Source organism: Rousettus aegyptiacus, unplaced genomic scaffold (assembly GCF_014176215.1).
Source record: "Rousettus aegyptiacus isolate mRouAeg1 unplaced genomic scaffold, mRouAeg1.p scaffold_m13_p_12, whole genome shotgun sequence".
Lineage (NCBI taxonomy): Eukaryota > Metazoa > Chordata > Mammalia > Chiroptera > Pteropodidae > Rousettus > Rousettus aegyptiacus.
In genome coordinates, this window is record NW_023416287.1 from 61,779,920 (window position 1) to 61,798,965 (window position 19,046).

At 31.8% G+C, this 19,046-nt stretch overlaps 2 pseudogenes; both read left to right on the forward strand.

The window, feature by feature from the left end:
* The first annotated feature begins 2,605 nt into the window (after nt 1–2,605).
* On the forward strand, nt 2,606–2,724 carry LOC118610212 (annotated as a pseudogene).
* A 15,261-nt stretch (nt 2,725–17,985) lies between these two features.
* Nucleotides 17,986–18,359, forward strand: LOC107502271 (annotated as a pseudogene).
* The last annotated feature ends 687 nt before the right edge of the window (nt 18,360–19,046 follow it).

The window sequence follows — 19,046 nt, forward strand, 5'->3', positions numbered from 1 at the left end:
ATAAAATGAAAAGACAAAAAAAGATATAAACATCTCACTGAAGCATCTTTCATACAGTTCCCTTAAGCAAAGGAAAGACCTTGGGCTTCTTGCCACACCAGTATTTTTCCTACAGAATGCCACACCCCAGATTGAAACATTTTACTGACAGTTCCTGAAGAGTTAATATTTTGAAAATAAAAAAAAAACACATGAGAGTAGAGGTTTCTTATAGAAATTATTTGCAAAAATAAGTCCCACTGTAAAATGTAAGGATTAATGTATTAATCAGAGCTTTGTGAACCTTCATATTAAGCAGCTTTGTTATGCTAATTCACTTATAAATGAAGAATGGAATGATTCTCCCATTACTGAATATCATTCTTAAAGGCTTGATTTAGAAAAATAAAGATGTCCTTTATGCCTGCAAATGATGCTACATTTTAGAGCAGGAGTCGATTTTAGTGAAAAAGTCACCTTATTTTTCAAGTTGCTACATATCCATTACGCCTTATGTTTAGTTTTATTCAGCCTATTAAATTTATTTAAAAAAATGTCTGCTCAGGAAGGAATAACACAAGACAACCTTAGAATTTCTTTCCTCACACTCTCCCATCAGAAGGCCAATGTATCATAAACTGAAGCTAATCGCAGTGCACCTACACCAGAGGTTGTTAACCTAAAATTGTAAAAAGCCAAAATGAGAGACAAACTCATTGATTTGGGATCAAAGAATTGCAAATCTGGGAACATAGATTCAAGCAGAAGCCCAAATATTGTCTTGATTACAGAATGAAGGCAATAGGTTTTTATAAGAAAAGAAAAGAAATAATTACATGAAGGGAATAAAAAAATTCTATAGGTGCTGATAAACTGAGCTAGTCTTGGCTATACATGATTGGTTATTGATTTTGTCCTCAGATAGAAAGTTTAAAATCTTCAGTCTTTGCAGTCAGGATGTCCACCATCTTGCTGGCTTTACAAACATTCATTTGTAAGGTAATGTTGGTCTGGCCCAGTCCAAACAATTCACAATTTTTAGGAGATGTGCAAGGTGGTTCCTCTGGAATAGCTGCTCTGGCTCTATTTTAAAATGGTTCTACTTATGTCAACTTCCACAATATTGAAACTGCTGATTTGAGGATTACATAGTCAAACGAGGTCTACGGTTTGAGCTTTAATACTTTGCCTTGATTTTTAAAAATTCGAGTTGTTGTAAATAATTAAAAATTAAGAGGTTATATACCAAAATCCTGAAATCTGGATTTTCATGGAAAATTAGAAGATGGGACAATTCTAGGGTAGAATTCAGACCTGGCAACAATCACCTAGAGCTGAATAGCAGCTACTGCTACTAACCTGACATTCTCTTCAGTTCATGCTAAGTGTTAGGTGCACTATATCATCACAACTTGTGTTGTTGTTCTTACCATTGCTTCACTATGTCATAACCAAATGTTTTCAAACTGAAATGCACATTATTATAAGGTACTTTTATCATCTTACATTACATTTAGAGCTTTGTGCTGATTTTATAAAATATATATATGTATATGTATATATATACATATTCTAAAATGAAATGTATATATCTATGTATTTCATTTTAGAATAGAAACTTGAATATTAAAAATATATGTAAGAAAAAGAAGGTGTTAGCTCTGATAGCATTTAGAATCACTGTTTTAGAAACTTGAGAAAAGAAGAAGAATGTGACAGTAAGTAAGTAAAGGTATATTTTTAAATTATTTTAATTTAATGCAAAATTGAGAAGTCGAGAACTTAAGTCACTAGGTATAGGAAGAGACAGTAATGGAGAATAAACTAAATGTACAGGAGGACAATATATGTAGTATATGCAGTAACTCAAAGGGATGGCATGGGATGGTTAGAAATATAATTTGTCCTAATATACCTAATTACAAGATATACCTGATAACTCCTACATCAGTTATCTTCTATATCAGAGAACTTTAGTGTTTAGTTCTGAGTAATTTATTGCTGTTTTCTATGTTACCATTGTCTCCACTATTTGACCCTACCCTCCTTAAGAATAGGGACCATGGACTTCAACCTTATACATTGTCGAGCAGAGAAGTCAACCATCTTAAAAACTCTTATAGTTAATTGCCCATTTGAGTATGGAGACTGACAGACGCAGGATACAGAATGGTGATGGGCTAGAGAAGAGTTGGAAGAAGATAGAGTGCAAAGTCAATTTTTGTTATTAATAATGCAGCTATCCTCTCCTCTATTTCTTTCTTTCATCATTGACTTTAAAATTTCAGAGAATAGATGAAAGTGGGATCCCAGCCAAACATAACAGATGACTTAACTTTGACCTTTGAAAAAGTCAAGCTTTAAGTAATAGTTGTGACTTGCGAGATAAATTACTTTGGCAATAGAGAACAAGTACCCCATGTGTCGGATCAGATTAAAGTTGCTGTGTTTTGTTATACTGTCTTACCAAGGCTTGACTCTTCTTTATACCAAGGTTTTAGAGCTATTCACTTTTTGATCCTAACAGTAACAGCAAGAAATTATTCTTATATGTTTTTCAGATGAGGAAACTCAAGCAGGAGGTTTTACAACTTGGGTAAGATCAGTCAAGAAATCATCAATTTGTGTCTACGGCCATTCCACTCTTAACGAACCCAATCCCATCTGATCTCGGAAGCTATGCAGGGTTGGGCCTGGTTAGTACTTGGATGGGAGACCACCTAGGAAGACCAGGTGCTGAAGGTGTAAAAAATAAAAAATAAAGGATTATACCATGACAAGTTTCTTGCAATCTGTGAGGTCAACCAAGAGTCGCCACACCTAAAACACGCGCGCACACACACACACACACACACACCACCACCACCACCACCAACAACAACAACAGCAAAACACCAATTTGAATACAAACACCAAAGGCCAAAACTTTGTTCCAAAAAAGACATGTTACCAAATCACACAGAAATGTAATAATTGAAAGGAAATGTCTCTGAATTTTTCCTTCATGTTTTGATCACTTGAAGTCAGGTTAAATGAAATAGCACATGCTGTAGAAACATATGTAACTTGAAAAATATTTACTTTATGATATCAAATAAAATGTGTAGCATCCTGAAAGAACCTTCTCTGTTATGTGCAAGTTGCGCTTGGCACACTTACTGAAATTAAAAGATATGAATTCTATTTTTAGATTTAACACTAACTCATATGATGTTACTTTGATCATTTTATTTAGATTTAAAGTCCTCAATCCAAGTAATAAAATAAATATATATGTCCTTTTTAAAGCCAGTACATTTTAAACATGTTAATTAGACTGTATTTCACAGGATCTACCCAGGAGTAGTTATGGTTACTTATTCTTCATGATTTTAAGGACAGAGATTGAAAAAGAAGTCAGACACCAGTCTCAGGAAAATAGGCTGCAATCTTTTATGATAAAAAAATTATTCAACATTAAACAGAATCTATTAGATACTCATTTATATTGTAACACCTCAGAGTATCAAATTATGAAGAAAAAAAAAACATCATTTTCATCCTCTGGCACTCTATTGTTTCTTTTCAGATTTATTTTTGCCCATAACACTTGTCACAATCTGATCTTCATATTTTAGAATTGAAAGATCCACAAAAAGAGAGAGTTTACCTTTATTTTCCCTTTTTATGTTCCCTGCATTTAGAAAAAATGATTTTCCCATAACATGCATTTAGAAATATTGATTGTATAAATGAATATAAGAAATTCTGAGATAGATTAGTTTAATCAAGACTTTTCTGGTTTCATACTTAAGAGAATTCCATGAAAATTATCTATATGTACAGCTACATATTGAACACTTACACTATGCTTAGGAGCTATGCCTGCCAAGTTGATCCCTACAAAAAATTACAATGTAGTCATTGCCCTGTCCTCAAAGGAGCTACAATTCTGTACATGAAACAAGGAAACAACTAAATCAAAATGATATTGTCACAACTTGTCATCCAACCAGTAATTATAAACTCATGTTGAGAAATAAATAGGTATTTTATTGGAGTAAATGTTAACTTCCATAGAAAAGAAGAAAAAGAAGAGGAAGAAGGAAATCAAGAAAGAGCTCTGCCTCATGCAGTTTTGGAGCTAACATATTTAGAGCTATATTCCTATCTAGTGTGTCCTCACAACTAGCTCATAGACAAATGCATTCAGGTTTAGAAATAATCTTTCCAGTATAAAAAATAGTATTTAAAGTCATTTCAGGAAACATTGAACTGATATGGCCATACTTCTTTTTAATAAAGTTAATTATGCCATCTTTCCCCTTGAAATCCCAGATAAGGTTGTAAGTCCTAGAATTCAATTAAAATATTCTCTCTTATTCCTAGGGCCATATCCTAGAAAGAAGCACTACATATGATTAGTAGGTGTACGATAAATCCTTATTACTTAAGGGAATCAGAAAAAGTCAAGAAAAGAAAAGTTCAGGATTTTCCTCAAATGTTATATATGAATGCAATTATATTATATATTCCATTTTTACTGCTAATGTGTCTACATTGTCTCAATCCATATGGTTATTATAATTATAAGCATCAATTACACTCAATATATTACACGAAAGACTTAAGCTCTGCCATTCATCTATTCAGCCAATATTTCCTGAGTAACCATGGTAGTACCTCTGCCTTCAGAGAGCCGTTAGTGGAGGAAACACATTACAGCATAGAGTGATAAGCAAAAAGCAAAAATTTATGGAAATAAAGATGCTATCGGCACTCCATCTTCTCTATGGGAATCAGGATATTAGTCAAGATAGACTAGACTTCAGGTGTATAGAAAACAACCTCCAACTCTCAAGCCTTAACATGAACATGTTTTTCTTACTTGTGCAAAGTCCACTATAGGGGTTTAGGAAGTCTTTGTTTCTTCCACACAGATCCAGCTCGAGAAATGCTGAGGCATCTGGAGCATTGCTGGTCTCCTAAGCACAAGAAGATAGAGAATGGAGAAATACTCATTCTTTTTACTGCCTCAGCCTGAGTCTGCAACACATCATACACCTCCCATTTCATTGATCAGAAATTTCCAAAGACAATTTGCAAAAACAAGACAGGAAACACAATCAAACTAACCTGCAGAGAAATGGGACAAGGCATTGATTCTATTTCTTAAAAGAAAGAAAGAAAGGAAGGAAGGAAAAAAAATAGTGACAAATAAATAAATGCTTTGAAATTTAAAACATAGACGGGACTGCTATTTCTTTTCAAGGTAGAATGACAAGGGACAGATCTACTCTCTTGCTTTAAACAATAAAAAAATAGACAAAATATATAAAACAATGGATGACAAGACATTGGACATCAGACAACAAAGGACAGTGGTCCAGTTATTGCTTGGAGAGAGTTTCTAGATTGTGGTACAGGGAGGAAGAACTCAGGTAGAGCCTGGCAGACCTCCTGACTTGGAAAAAGAAACCGAGGATCTGAGGAGAGCAATCCAGATTCAAGAAAAGACAGCTGAAGAAAAGAGAGAAGCTCAGAGCGAGGCCCTTAGAGATGTATAGACAGTTGCCTTCAAGTGTGCATCTGAGTCCTGATTAACGCATATGTTAAAGAAAGCGATCTGAAAGTATTAGATGTGACAATGCCCCCATGCTTACACAAAACTAGTAATAGAGTCTGTTTCCAGCCCCCGTGTAGGAAAACCACATGATAGGGATGATTTGAGAACACAGAAGGGTCTTGCCTTAGTACTGAGGGTATTAGCCCTAGACTGAGTTTTGCTCCAGTTCTACTTAACAAACATTAAAAACAAAAACCAAAAGGATTAAGCCTTTCTAAATAACTAAATCATATCTCAGAACGAAGACTAAAAATGCTTATTGTAATACAAACATATCAGACATCCAAAAAGGTGAAATTCACAGCAAAGCATCCAATAAAAAATTAAAAGACATGACAATAAGTAGAAAAATAAGGTCATTATAAAGAGAAAAATTAATCAAGTTTGATCCAGAACTAACTTAGATGTTACAATTAGCAGACAAGAACATTAAAAGAGTTATCATAATTGTATTCTACATGTTTAAAAAGTTAAGTAGAGACAGAAAAGATATAAAAAAGATTTAGCTCAAACTCCCAAAAATGAAAACTAAAAGATCTAAGATGAAAAATACACCCAATAAGAGTAATAGCAGATTACATATTACAGAAGAAAAGATTATGATATTTGAAGATATAGCAAAAACAACTTTTCAATGAAGCACGAAAAGAGAATTTTTAAAAATAAACAGGAATTGTGAGATGTGGGACAACTAACTTCAAGTGCCCTAACGTACATGTAATTAGAATTCCTGAAAGGGGTGGGGAAGAAGAAAATTACTTAAGAAATAATGGCTGAAATTTTTTTAAGATTGATGAAAACTAAAAACCCACAGATCCACTAATCTCAATAAATTCTGAGCCATAAATGTTTTTTTTTTTTTTGTCTAAATATGGGGGGGAAAAAACTAGACCAAGTTACATCATTATCCAGTTTCTCAAAACCAATGATACAGAGTATATCTTTTTTTAAAACAGCCAGAGTAAAAGGTAGGAAAAGGAGAAATATTTGTTTTTCATATAATTCCACTAGAATTTTTTAATGAAAAATATATAATGCTTTCCTGGAAACAAAAATTTAAGTTAAACATTAATAGTAATAGATACAATTAGCCAGCTAAAGAGAGGAGGGAAGAACTCACCTGTCAGAGGAACTATGTGTGAAAATGATGTGAGGTGATGGTGAATTCTGAGAACCAAAATCTCTGAGACAGGATAGAGCATAAAGTGAGAGTGTGATTAGTGTATAGTTTGGGTAATAGTATGGGATGGATTGTGTCGAATCTTATGATCCATATTAATGAGGTTGGATTTGATAGAAAACATTGAAGTGTTGTTGAACAGGTCAGATTTTACTTAGAGAAGATTCAATTATATACGAGTGAAGGTGAAGCTATATGTGTGAGTTATACTATCTGAGGCCAGGCCCTCTCTAGTAATTATAATACATGATGATGATTAGAAAATGAGATGTTTGAATGAACCACTGAAAAAATTTGTCAATCCCTGTATCAGGATTTATTTTAAAGTGGTGTGGGGGAGTTTATCAAAGTGATTAAAATTGACCATAGTACTTTCAGCATCAAAATAAAAAGAACACTGTAGTGTTTAAAAAGAAATATATTTTTCATGAATAATTATTTTTAGTTTACCTATATAGCATATGATTTTATTCTAGTTACTTTGTAGAAAAACGGCTAGAAAGATTCTTTAGATCTTTCTCCCCTGTCTCACTGCACTGCTGTTTTATCTTCAGTTCGCCTACAGGATTTTATTGTGTAAATGTCTTTGGATTTTCTTTAAAAGACTGATTCTTGCCTAAATGCAATGGCATCTGTGCTTGGTTGTGGGGGAAGGCTAAGCAGAGAATTATTCACCTCTACTAAGTAAATCATTCAGAGCCAATTCAGTCACTAATTAAGATGACTTAAATTTCTAGAGATGAATATAGGCAAAGGCAAGGCTACATTTCCTTTGGGGCAATAGAGGATGATGAAAATCATCAATGAGCTGCTAAAGAAGAGAAAAAAATGCAAACATCCCTAATGTTCTTCAAATGATGTGCCAAAAACGTATTTAAAATGTTAAACTACTGTTACCATTTGAAAGCATGAAAATTGTATAAGCCGCAAATAGAAAATGGAAGAGATAACATAGAATCACAAATTTGTGGATTTTCCCTCTTTTAATAACTGACAAAAACTCTTTGATCAAGTGGATTCTGTTGATAATTTTTTTTTTTCAGCAGGTGGAAGCTCTTATCTTGAAGCTACAAAACAGAAAAACTGTTGATAAAGATTTCCTTGGGTGTCAGTTTCTCTGTATTATGTAAGTTTGGGGATTTGAAACATACAAAATGTGTGAAATAAAAGGTACAATGCAGCATGTATTTTAATACATGGTAATTTACTGCCGTTTTTACCATTAAATATCTTTGTAGTGAACATTGCTCTCCATTCAGAAATTATACCAGTGTATAAGCTAATTTTTATAATAAAAATTATTTTGTACAATATGAATTTCCTTTAAAACCGCCCATATTATATCTTTAGCCTGATAGTTTTCCTGTTAATTCAGTCATAGATCTTAAAATTACATACATTTTGTTCAATATTATTAGACTAGATGAAAAGAGGATGGAAGAAATGAAACCTTTTTAAGGGTAAAAAAAAAAAAAGAGAATACCTAATATGAAACTGTCTGTAGCTTATTAAAATCCATATGTCTTTAGAGAAAACTAATTATATCAGATTTTAACCATGCTTCGTAATGGGGATCTTTCTCTTTGCATCATTAATTAAATCGATACAGTGGAAGTTTAAAGTGACCTTTCGCCTTTGGATACAGGGTTGCAGTTTTAACAACAGCCTTTCAAAAAAAATAAAATAATTTAATAGAAGTTGAAGATTCCAAAGGTTGTTGTAAGAGGAGTCAGTTAGTTTGGCCAAGAGAAGCATTTTTGGAACCAAGTAACAAATGTTTTATAATAAACTGCTTGTAGAGAAGATAGTATGCTTGGGGCTAAGCCAATTGCAATAATTTAGAGGAGTAAATTTTTTAGAAGAATTATTTTCTTCCTCCCTGGTAGAAGTAGTGTTGGTATTAAGATGCTCTGCTGGGGGAAAAAAGGTGTTAGAAGTGATATAAAGTGAGCTTCCACCGCTATGCTGCAAGTGTAACATTTGAATGTTTATTCAGAAAAAAATCTAATTAAAACAAACACTAATACACTATATGAGAGAAGATATATTGCCATGATTATTAGACATATGAATTTTTTATAAAGAGCTTTGAGCTCTGCAGTTTTGTTTTGTTTTGTTTTGTTTCCCTCTTTTAAACCCAACTTAGAAAATCCTCAGAGAAGTGAACAAGAATATTGAGAAAAATTGTAAACCCCTAAAATTTTCATGGCTCTTCCAAGGGCAGAGGGAGCAGGACATTGTGATGTAGAAGTGGTTAGGTAAAGATGCACTAAGTTTTTTATTTGGGTGCTTTTAGAATAATTGGGGAAATCTTGGAATCTTCCATCTTTGTTTCACTTCATAATCCTGAAGTAGATCTTTCCTTCTTTCACTTATTTAGTGGCGTAGCCAATTGACGTTTTAGAAAACCCTATTCTTTGACCATCATAGATACATCGGCTTATAGGGAACTATTAATTATAGAAGGTGATTAATTTGACCCATAATTTGAATTTAACCAGCTGAAGACAGTGAGCAGCAAATACCAATCAATCCCTTGGCCACTAAGCCTTTGTGAAGAAAATCTTAGGTGGAAAATCAGGCAGGATACACTCTTGCACATCCCATCTTCCTCTCCAGCTATGGCTTTATTTCTTTTTTTTAAAATCTTGTACTTAAACTTCCATTTCTCTTTAGCTTATGATTAAATCTCTCATTGAAAGCCGTTTATTTTTCTTTGGATGATAGATTGCTTGAGGAAAGAAATTGTACTGCATTAATATATCTACATATTCAGATAATCTTGTAAACTACAATAAAATGTCACAAATATTAAAGATACATTATATCTACTGTGAAAATATTTCTATACCTAGAATTTACTATAAGAAAAGATCTTAAAATATCAATATTTTATTGACAAGCTCACAAAAATGTGAAAATATAAGGTAATATATGCTTTAGTATGTACATATAGAGACATCTTTCTATTTAGGTAAGTATAATTTTTTTTACCAATTATTGTCATACATGATAGTTTGGTGGCATAGTAGAGCCTCTCATTAAAGATCTGCTTATCATTTATGTAGAATGTGTATATACGTAGATGTAAGATCTTAAGAGAGACAGAGCTGCCTTTGATGTCCGCACTATTACTGTTAACTAATAGAGTTTTTGTTTGTTTTCTTATTCGTTTAAAACAAAAAAGACTCCAAATTATTCCAGGAAAGCAGCAAATGTCATAATAATCCAAATCTGCCTTTGATAACCTGGTGCCTTTAAAAGTTGTAAACTCCTAGGATGTGTTTTTGCTATAATGAGTTAACATTAATTTAATGCTTACTACTAGCACGGTTTTTTCATTATATAAACTTATTTAATAGTCACAACACCCTAAAAGCAACTATTGTCATCTCCATCATAAGATTCAAAACTGAGGCAAAAAGAACTTTGGTAAATGCTTCAAGATAGGAGCCGCGATTCAAATCAGCGAGTCTGAGTGTAAGCCTATGCTCTTAATCACTTTGTTGTACTTTACCCTCTCTTCTAACCTGAAACTTCTTCATTGACAACTCACTCGATTCCTGTCTATGTGTTAATGGGAGGAGCTATTTTATTTATTTATTTATTTATTTATTTTTACTATTTACGTATCTTAGTCTATTTGAGCCTTTCTCAAAATATCACAGACTAAATAGTTTATAAACAACTGAAATTTATTTCTCACAGTTCCGGATATTGGAAAATCCAAGATTAAGGTGCCAACAAGGTACAGTCTAATGAGAGCCCCTTTTTTAAATCACAGCTGGTGCCTTCTTGCTGTGTCCTCAACAGGGTGGAAGAGGCAAGGAAGTTCTCTGGAGCTTCTTTCAGAAAGGTACTAATTCCATCTATGAGGGCTCCACCCTCATAATCTAAGCACCACCCAAAAGCCCTTTTTCCTAATATTGTCATTTTGTGGGTTAAAATTTCAACACATAAATTTTAAAGGGATGCAAACATTCATAACATAGCACTACTATTTATTTTATCAAGTTTTTTTTCTGAGCCAGTATATCTTGTTTTTGTTGTTGTCTATTCTACTTGATACTCTGGTGGTGGGACTATGACAATTGAGAGACGTAGACATTCAGAATTTCTCAAATTACTCTCTCTCTCTCTCTCTCTCATGCACACACACACCCCAAAATAATGCTTTCAAGTACTTCTTTTTTGGTTATTATATGAGAATATGGAGAAAATATTTTTGAAAGACCATTAACAGGATAGAGTGATCTCAATTTATACATAGATTTTCAAAAAGACTTATGCAACAAGAATTATGTGACAATGATATCCTGATAAAATCAAGGAGTACCAAATACTTGCTCCAGCAGAAGCTCATGGAGTTATAGTTGCTGGTTGGAATCACAACAAGCCAAGACATGATCATCGTTTTTCATCTCCAGAAATTAGATCGTGTGAGTGTGCTCAAGGAGCACTTTTCCAATGATTCCAAACATTCCAGAGACTATCGTATAAGTGAAGACGTCAGTGAACTAATTTATAAAGAGAATTATAGCTACCAAATGAACAACATCTTTCGTGTTTAGTGGTTAGAGCATTCTTCCCCTGTTGGTCCTTGTGATTGGAGATAAATTATAAACTGAATGTTGCTCACTAAACATAGAACAGATCAAGGAGAGTTAGAAAGGATCCCCAAAATTGATGTAACTTTGTTGTCATGTTTTGGTGACTACCCAAGTGCTCATTCCTGAAAGGAAAGAACCCAAGTTATGAAGAACATTTTTTCCCCTGTCACTTGCCTGTGTAATATTTTGTGATTTTGACTACCTCTTATTAATTAAAAGATTATTTTTTAAATTAAATGATCATCCTTTCATGAATGTTATGAATAGCTAAGAATTTATGAGTATATACAGATATGTTTTAGAATCTATTACTCATAATTTTTGAAAAAAACTATGTGCTAAATTAAAGTCCTTCACAGGAGACATCTTGGAAAATCTCTCCAATATATCTGTGAGAAATCCCTTTTTGTGCATGGGAAATATTTCATTACCTTGTAGTGCAGAGCTAGAAAATAAAATGATGTGGATTGGAAATAATATCCAAGACTCTTTTTATTTATCTATAACTTTCATTTTTGTCTTTCTACCATTTCAATTTTGTTAAAATTGTCATTCAATGGCCATTTGAAAATTATTAGAGAATTCAAAGCTTTATTAGATTTAGAGTTAATGTGATGATAAAAAAAAATGTAACTGACAATTGTTCTGAGTATTCATTTCCCTCCCGCTTCAAAGACAATCAAATTTGTTCCCACCTTGTGAAACCCAGACATCATCAGTCACCTTGGTCCCTCAAAACAATCAATCTACATAATGGAAAAATGTAAAAATTCGGGGTCAGAAAAGAGCTCTTGCTACTTGAAAACTAAAGAATATTTTATTAACATATTCTAGAGATTTCAACTGTGCATTCAGCATAAATTGGAGAAATATTTTTATATTCTACCTTTCTTTTCAAATGAGGTGAAAAATAGACTTTCTGAGGTTATCTCTTTGTATAAACTTTTTTGAAAAATTTAGAAGTTCCGCTATCTCACTTTTTAATCTATAACATGGGCATGTTTTTAAAATCTATTCTTAAAAAACATTAGAATAAATTATCATAACTTGACCTTATACTTAAGTATCTATCCTATTTTAATCTCTAAATCAGTATAGAAATCAAAATGTAAATTAATATTTAACAAATAGATAATAAGACCTTTAAATTCATCTATGCTTACAAAAGTTTACCAAGGCAGAGTTAGTTGACTTTCCAAAGTTCTTTTTTGCCTTTGTTTTTATAGTAATGTCTAGCAAGTAAATTAAATTTTAAAGTAAACAAATTGTTTGAATATCTGAACAGGAAAAAACTTCAGAGGGAAAATATCTTAAACTAATGGAGTTTCAGATTTTAAAGGAGAAAATCATAAATCAGCAAAAATAAAGATTTAATTTTTTTCAAAAAAGATGTTAGTGTACTTAACACAGCAGGCCCCATAGTGCTCTGAATTTGTATATATTGACTCATGTATGATAATTATTAAATAGATAAAATTTTCATATTACTAATATGTCAAAATAAGTCTCATGTTTTGAAACTAATTTAGAATTATTTATGATTTTTATATAATAACATGTCAGGGTCTTTTGACATAAAAAGGGCAAAAACGGTGAGGTAAATCAACAGAGACAAACCAAGTTGTAGTAAAAACTGTAAAGAAGAGAGTTTCAGTTTGAGAATCATAGTCATGGAAAGCATTTACTAAAGTTGCTACAAGAAGCAAAAAGAAAACTATGGCACATATCTCTTTGTGAGGAGGGTATTTTAGACTTGTCATTTGAACACCTAAGGAAAAAAATTGGTGCAAAAACTCAATATCATGATTCTCAGTAAGAATAGAGAGTAAAGAGCTGGAAGTAGAGCTGCAGCTCTAAAAGGAGTTTGGTTTTGTATAAAATTTTTGAAGAGATTTATAACTATTTAACACCTCTTTTTAAGGATAATTTCTAGTAAGACCCATCTTGAAAGGAGAAGAAATGTACTAGTGATTCGTCAGATGCAAGAGCACAGATTAGAGCTGAGGCCTGTTTTCTTGTCTCTCTGACAAATTTTCTGCTTCCCAGAGGTCCTGAGAAAGTGTTTGCTTACTCCTCACCAAATGGCATCCCCTCTTTTTAGGTGTCCTCTCTTCTTTTCCTATTTTTTTAAAAAAAATTAGCCATCTTTGACTTTGTGTAGTTTATTTATTCAAATACTTGTGCACTCTAACCATGTGCTAATCATTGATGTTAAAAGATGTGGAAGATATAGCTCCTGATATTGAAGAACTTACAAACTAAATGAGCTGCAAACAAAACAAATAAACCAAACCTTAAACCTCAATAGCACATACATTTCACTAATGACTTATGATGCCAGACCCTTATTCACATGTATGCGGGCCACCAATATAGATTCTTTTGTGAAGTGACTGTTCAAGACTTGTCTCTATATAATATGTTCTGTATCATTATATTATTGAAATTCGGGATTGGGGGCAGTTATATATTGTGAATACAAGTCCTAATGTCAGTTTTTTTGTGCCACTAACATTTCCCCCTGGTCTACCACTTGCCTGCTTATTTCATTAATGGTGTCTTTGGACTTTTTTATTTTTATTTTCTGTTTTTTTTCCCATCTGCCTTTTATTTGTTCTTTTTCTCTGTTATTTGGGGGAATAGGCAAGAATATTTTTGTACTTTGTCTAATATATTTTATTTCCATCTTACTTATGCCTTTTTGTGTTATTTTTTAGTAGTTGCTAACTATGCAAATTTAACTTATCTGCTTTTAAAGTTCATTTCACTCTTTCACAAACAATCTATGAACTTTACAATAGTATATATTAGCAATTTATTCTCTATGTTCTTATTATTGTATTCTTTTACTTATGTTATATATCCCTCAATACATTATTTTCACTTTAACAGTCAATACTTTTTAAAGAGTATTAAAGATGCACACACATACTTATATACACACATACATGTATATATGTATAAAATAACTTTTAAAGGCCCTTGTGTTAACATGTTTAAACTTTCTCATGTCCTTTGATTTGTTCTTCAGAATTCACTTTCTATCTAGTGAATATTGCTTTAATTTTAAATTTTTTAACTTAATTTGGGTTACAAATTTAATGGAGGATACATTTTTTCAGTTTATAACTGGCTGAAAATGTCTTTATTTCATCTTTACTTTTAAAAATGAAGATATAATATAAATACAATAAATTTTACCCCTATTAATATTTGTAATTGATGACTCACTTTTTGCTAGGCTTTATTGTGGGAACTGAGTCAATCTATGTAAAGATCGAGCTGGGTTTGAGTCTGTTGTTACTTTTGCTGCATTTGGGTTATCATGGGTTTCAACTGTATCAAGTACTACTTTATGCTGATATTGGGGCTGGTTTGTTAGTTTTTCTCAATGTCATTTCTGCCTTCAGCTTAGGTGTTTCAGTGCCTCAAAGAAAAAAGTCTTCCTCACACTCCTTATCTTGTTCCATTAGTAAAATAGTGTTACTTGTTAGTTAAAACTTGTAAGCCTCATTGTAATAGTGGGGGGTTGGCAATTTGTATTCTGTTGTTCTGTTTAAGCTTTAGCCTTAAACAGCATTGGGTCCTTAGGTCTCAGGCATGAGGACCTCTTAGGGATTCTGTCCTTCTGTCAGGTATAGACCTGGTGGAAGCCAGCAAGAGGAATGTGTCTATACTTTCTAAAGTAGCATTCAGCTCTGTCCCATCAGTTTTGCTATTTTAGCATCCTTTATAGAATTTACTTTTAATTTGTTTTATTTAATTATTTGTTCATTTTTTTCTGTTTCACTTATAAGAGATAATAATCCCATTGAGGATAAGAGTAAGTCTACGTTTTTAACTTTCATATCCACAATACTTAGTAAAGGACTTAGATCATAGTTGCAACATAGAAGTTATATTTAAATGAAATAATGAATGCTTGTTTTAGTTTTTGGCATAAGATTAGTTTTATCTTTTATGTAACTTTTGTTAGTATTTAATTTTAAGTGTACAGAAAAGTTGCAAAAATAATACAAGAAAATACCATAAACCCAGTCAAAAGTTTAGCTATGCTCCTACATGATATTGCTGCCTTAGCACCCATTTTGTTTGACCAAACAGCTTGTGGAGGCCTTCAACTGACACTAGCCTCTCAACCACATGCATGCCTGCAGAGTCACAAGCAACTATAAGTTCCCGATGTGACTTCCACAATAGCCCTATGATCAACAAACAGCCTCCCCTGCGGCCTAAGGCCTTCCTTTGTGTGCCCCTTAGATAAGGCTCCTGTGGAGTTTACGAAAACCCAGCTTTTTTTAGTTTGAATGAACAAATCTAGTCTTAGAGCAGGAACCCAAAAACATTCCACTAAGAACCCTACTAAAGCTGTCACCCATGCTGTCAGTCTCTCTATCTGTACTCTGCTTTGATTTTCTTTATGGCCCCTCAGGTGTGCCATGTGCCTCCTCTAGGACTTGTGAGTAATAAACTTCTCTATTTCAATTTCTCCTGTGGTCTATAGTTGAACAGAGGCTTATCATCTAGCATCCTGTGCTCTACTTAATAAATGTTAACAAGGTCATAACATACTCATTATCCAAATTTATTATTTACATTTTGCCCTTGGATTTATCATCTTTTTTTTTCTCTCTCCTTCTGTGTGTTTGTGTACATATATGTATATATTTTTTTCTGAATTATTTGAGAGTAATTTAGAGAAATTTATCTTTTATCTTGTTTATCCCTTAAAAACAGTAGTGTGTATTTCCTAAGAATAGTGGCTTTTTATTCCATAGCCATATCATAATTATCAAAATTAGGTAATTTAAATGTCTAAATTGGCATTAAAAGAAAAATCAGTAATAAATTAGAATTAAATCCAAATAAAACAGTAAGAAAATATATACAGACTAACTACTACATTTAAAAGATATAGGCTATCTATAAAAAAATAAATGATAAGAAATATATTTCAATCAAAAGGAACATACATTAAAAATAAAATGCAAAGATAAATTGACTAAAAAAGAAAGTTATAGTATAAAAACACTAACTAAAATAATTTTTAAACAAATAAAAGACTCATTATAAAATAAACTTAAAGGCAAAATGTATAACAAGTTTCAAATACATAAAGCAAAAATTGAAAAAATTAAAGGAAAAACTAACAAATACAAAAAATAGGAGACTTTAATATAATTCTGTCATTTGCTTATAAAAGAATTAAATAAAACATTTTATAAATGATGCAATAACTTTCTAAGGTCTTTATATGTAATAGTTTATATGCAATAGTAACAAAATACTTATTATGTCACATGCACATAAATTTTTTAATCAAAATTGGTAATATACTGCATCAAATATCTAACAATGATGTCAGTTTTTTCTATTGATTGGAGTAGACTTAAGATACTAATCAATATGTAAAATAACTAATTATTTTATAATGATTTAGAAATAAATCAATATATTTCAACATAAGCTATGAGCTAAAAAGAGAAATAATTATAAATTTAGAAAGTATTTTAAAGTGAATGAATAATTAAAATATTACATATCAAAATGAGTGAGATACAGCAAAAGCAGTATTTGAGAGAAATGTATAGCCATAAGTGCATGTATTAGGAAAGAAGAAAGAACATGAATCTGTGTTTATCTTAAAAATTATGTTTAAAAATGCATAAGGAAGGAATAAAGATGAGCATACATTTTGAAATAAAAAACATACATAAAATATAAATAAATCAACAAAGTCAAATGTTTGTTCGACTAAATGGCTAATATAAATTGATAAACTTCTTGAAATCTGATAAATAAAATGAGAAAAATAGACCAATATTAACAAATAGTAAATAAAAGGGGAGATAACCATGAATCTTAAAGGTGTAAAAATATATATTATAAATTATCTTTGATTATAAACTTAACAATTTAGATAAAATGGACAAATCCTTAGAAGACCAAAACACCCAGACTCACAAAGAAGTAGAAAATAAAAATATTTTTTAACTATTAAATTGTATCTGTAATTGTAAAAAAGAATGTCTTCCAATAAGATAATGGCCACTTTGATGAATTTTCCAAACATTTGTGGAATGTATAAAACTCTATTACACAAACTTATCCAGAAATTCAAAAAATTAGAAAACACTATTTACCTTGTTTTACAAGACTTCTCCAACTTTAATACCAAGTGAAAATTTTTAGCCAATTACTCTTATGAACATAAAAGAAAAGCCTAAGTAAATTAGTAAATAGAATTCTTAGGAAGCAGAATTCAGCAATATACAGAAAGATTATATATTAGACTGAGTTGAAATTATATTAAGAATGCAAATTTTTTTCAGCTTTATTTTTTTAATAAAGTAAAATGTACATAAGGAAAAGTGTAAAAAGTACTCCATGTATTTTCATGAAATGAACACACCTGTGCTATCAGAACCTAAATCAAGAAAAAGAACAGTATAGTATCCTTGAACCTACTCAGTTGCCCCCTCTCAGTAACTATTTCATCTAAGTAACCATAAACTTCATTTCTTTTTTCTTTCAGCTTAATTAGGAAATTATTCTTTTTGTCCAACATCTTAGCAAGGCTGCAGTGGTAACAACTCTCTCAGAACTTTGTTATGCTGCCCAAGGATGACAAGGAGAAAGATACTAGAAAGTTGACCAAGAAAGACAAAGACCCAATGAACAAATCTTGGGGGAAGGCCAAAAGGAAGAAGTGATCCAAAGTTCAGGACAAGCTTAATAACCTAGTCTTGTTTGACAAAGCAACATATGATAAACTCTGTGAGGAAGTTCCCAACTATAAGCTTATAACCCCAGCTGTTATCCCAGAGACAGAAGATCAGAGGCTCCTTGGCCAGGGCAGCCCGTCAGGAGCTCTTTAGTAAAGGGCGTATTAAACGGATTAAACTAGCTTCAAAGCACAGCTCAAGTAATTTACATAGGAAACACAAAGGGTGGAGATGCCCCAGCTGCTGGTGAAGATGCATGAACAACAGGTTCCACCAACTGTACACTTTGAAAATAAAAATTTATTACATCCAAAAAAATAAAAAAAGAAAAAGAAAGAAAGAAATCATTGACATATAACATATCTAAGTTTAGGTGCACAGGAGATTTTTTTTTATATATAATTGAAAAATTAATCAATGTAATTTACTACATGTGTAGAATAAAAAGAAAAGTCATATAAAAATATCCATAGATGTAGAACAAAAATTTGATAACATTTGAACATCGATTTATAACATAAAACAACATTATTCCTCAGTATCCATGGAGAATTGGTCCCAGGATTCCCTGGGGATATCCAAATTTACAGAAGCTCAACTTCCTTATATAAAATGGTGTCGTATTTGGATATAATCAAAGCACACACACACATCTCATATTTTAAATCATCTCTAGATTATTTATAATACATAATATAATGTAAATGCTATGTAAATAGTTGTTATACTCTATTGTTTAGGAAATAATGACAGAAAAAAAGTTTGTATATGTTCAGTACATCATAGGTCTAACCACATAGTACATATCAGCAACAATGTAACTTTTTTCAAATATTTTTGGTACACAGTTTGTTAAATTTGTAGGTGAGGAGCTGCGGATATAGAGGGCTAAATGTACCTGACATTTTAAGAATTACAGGTAGCTTCTTAACCTAATAAAGTGTATT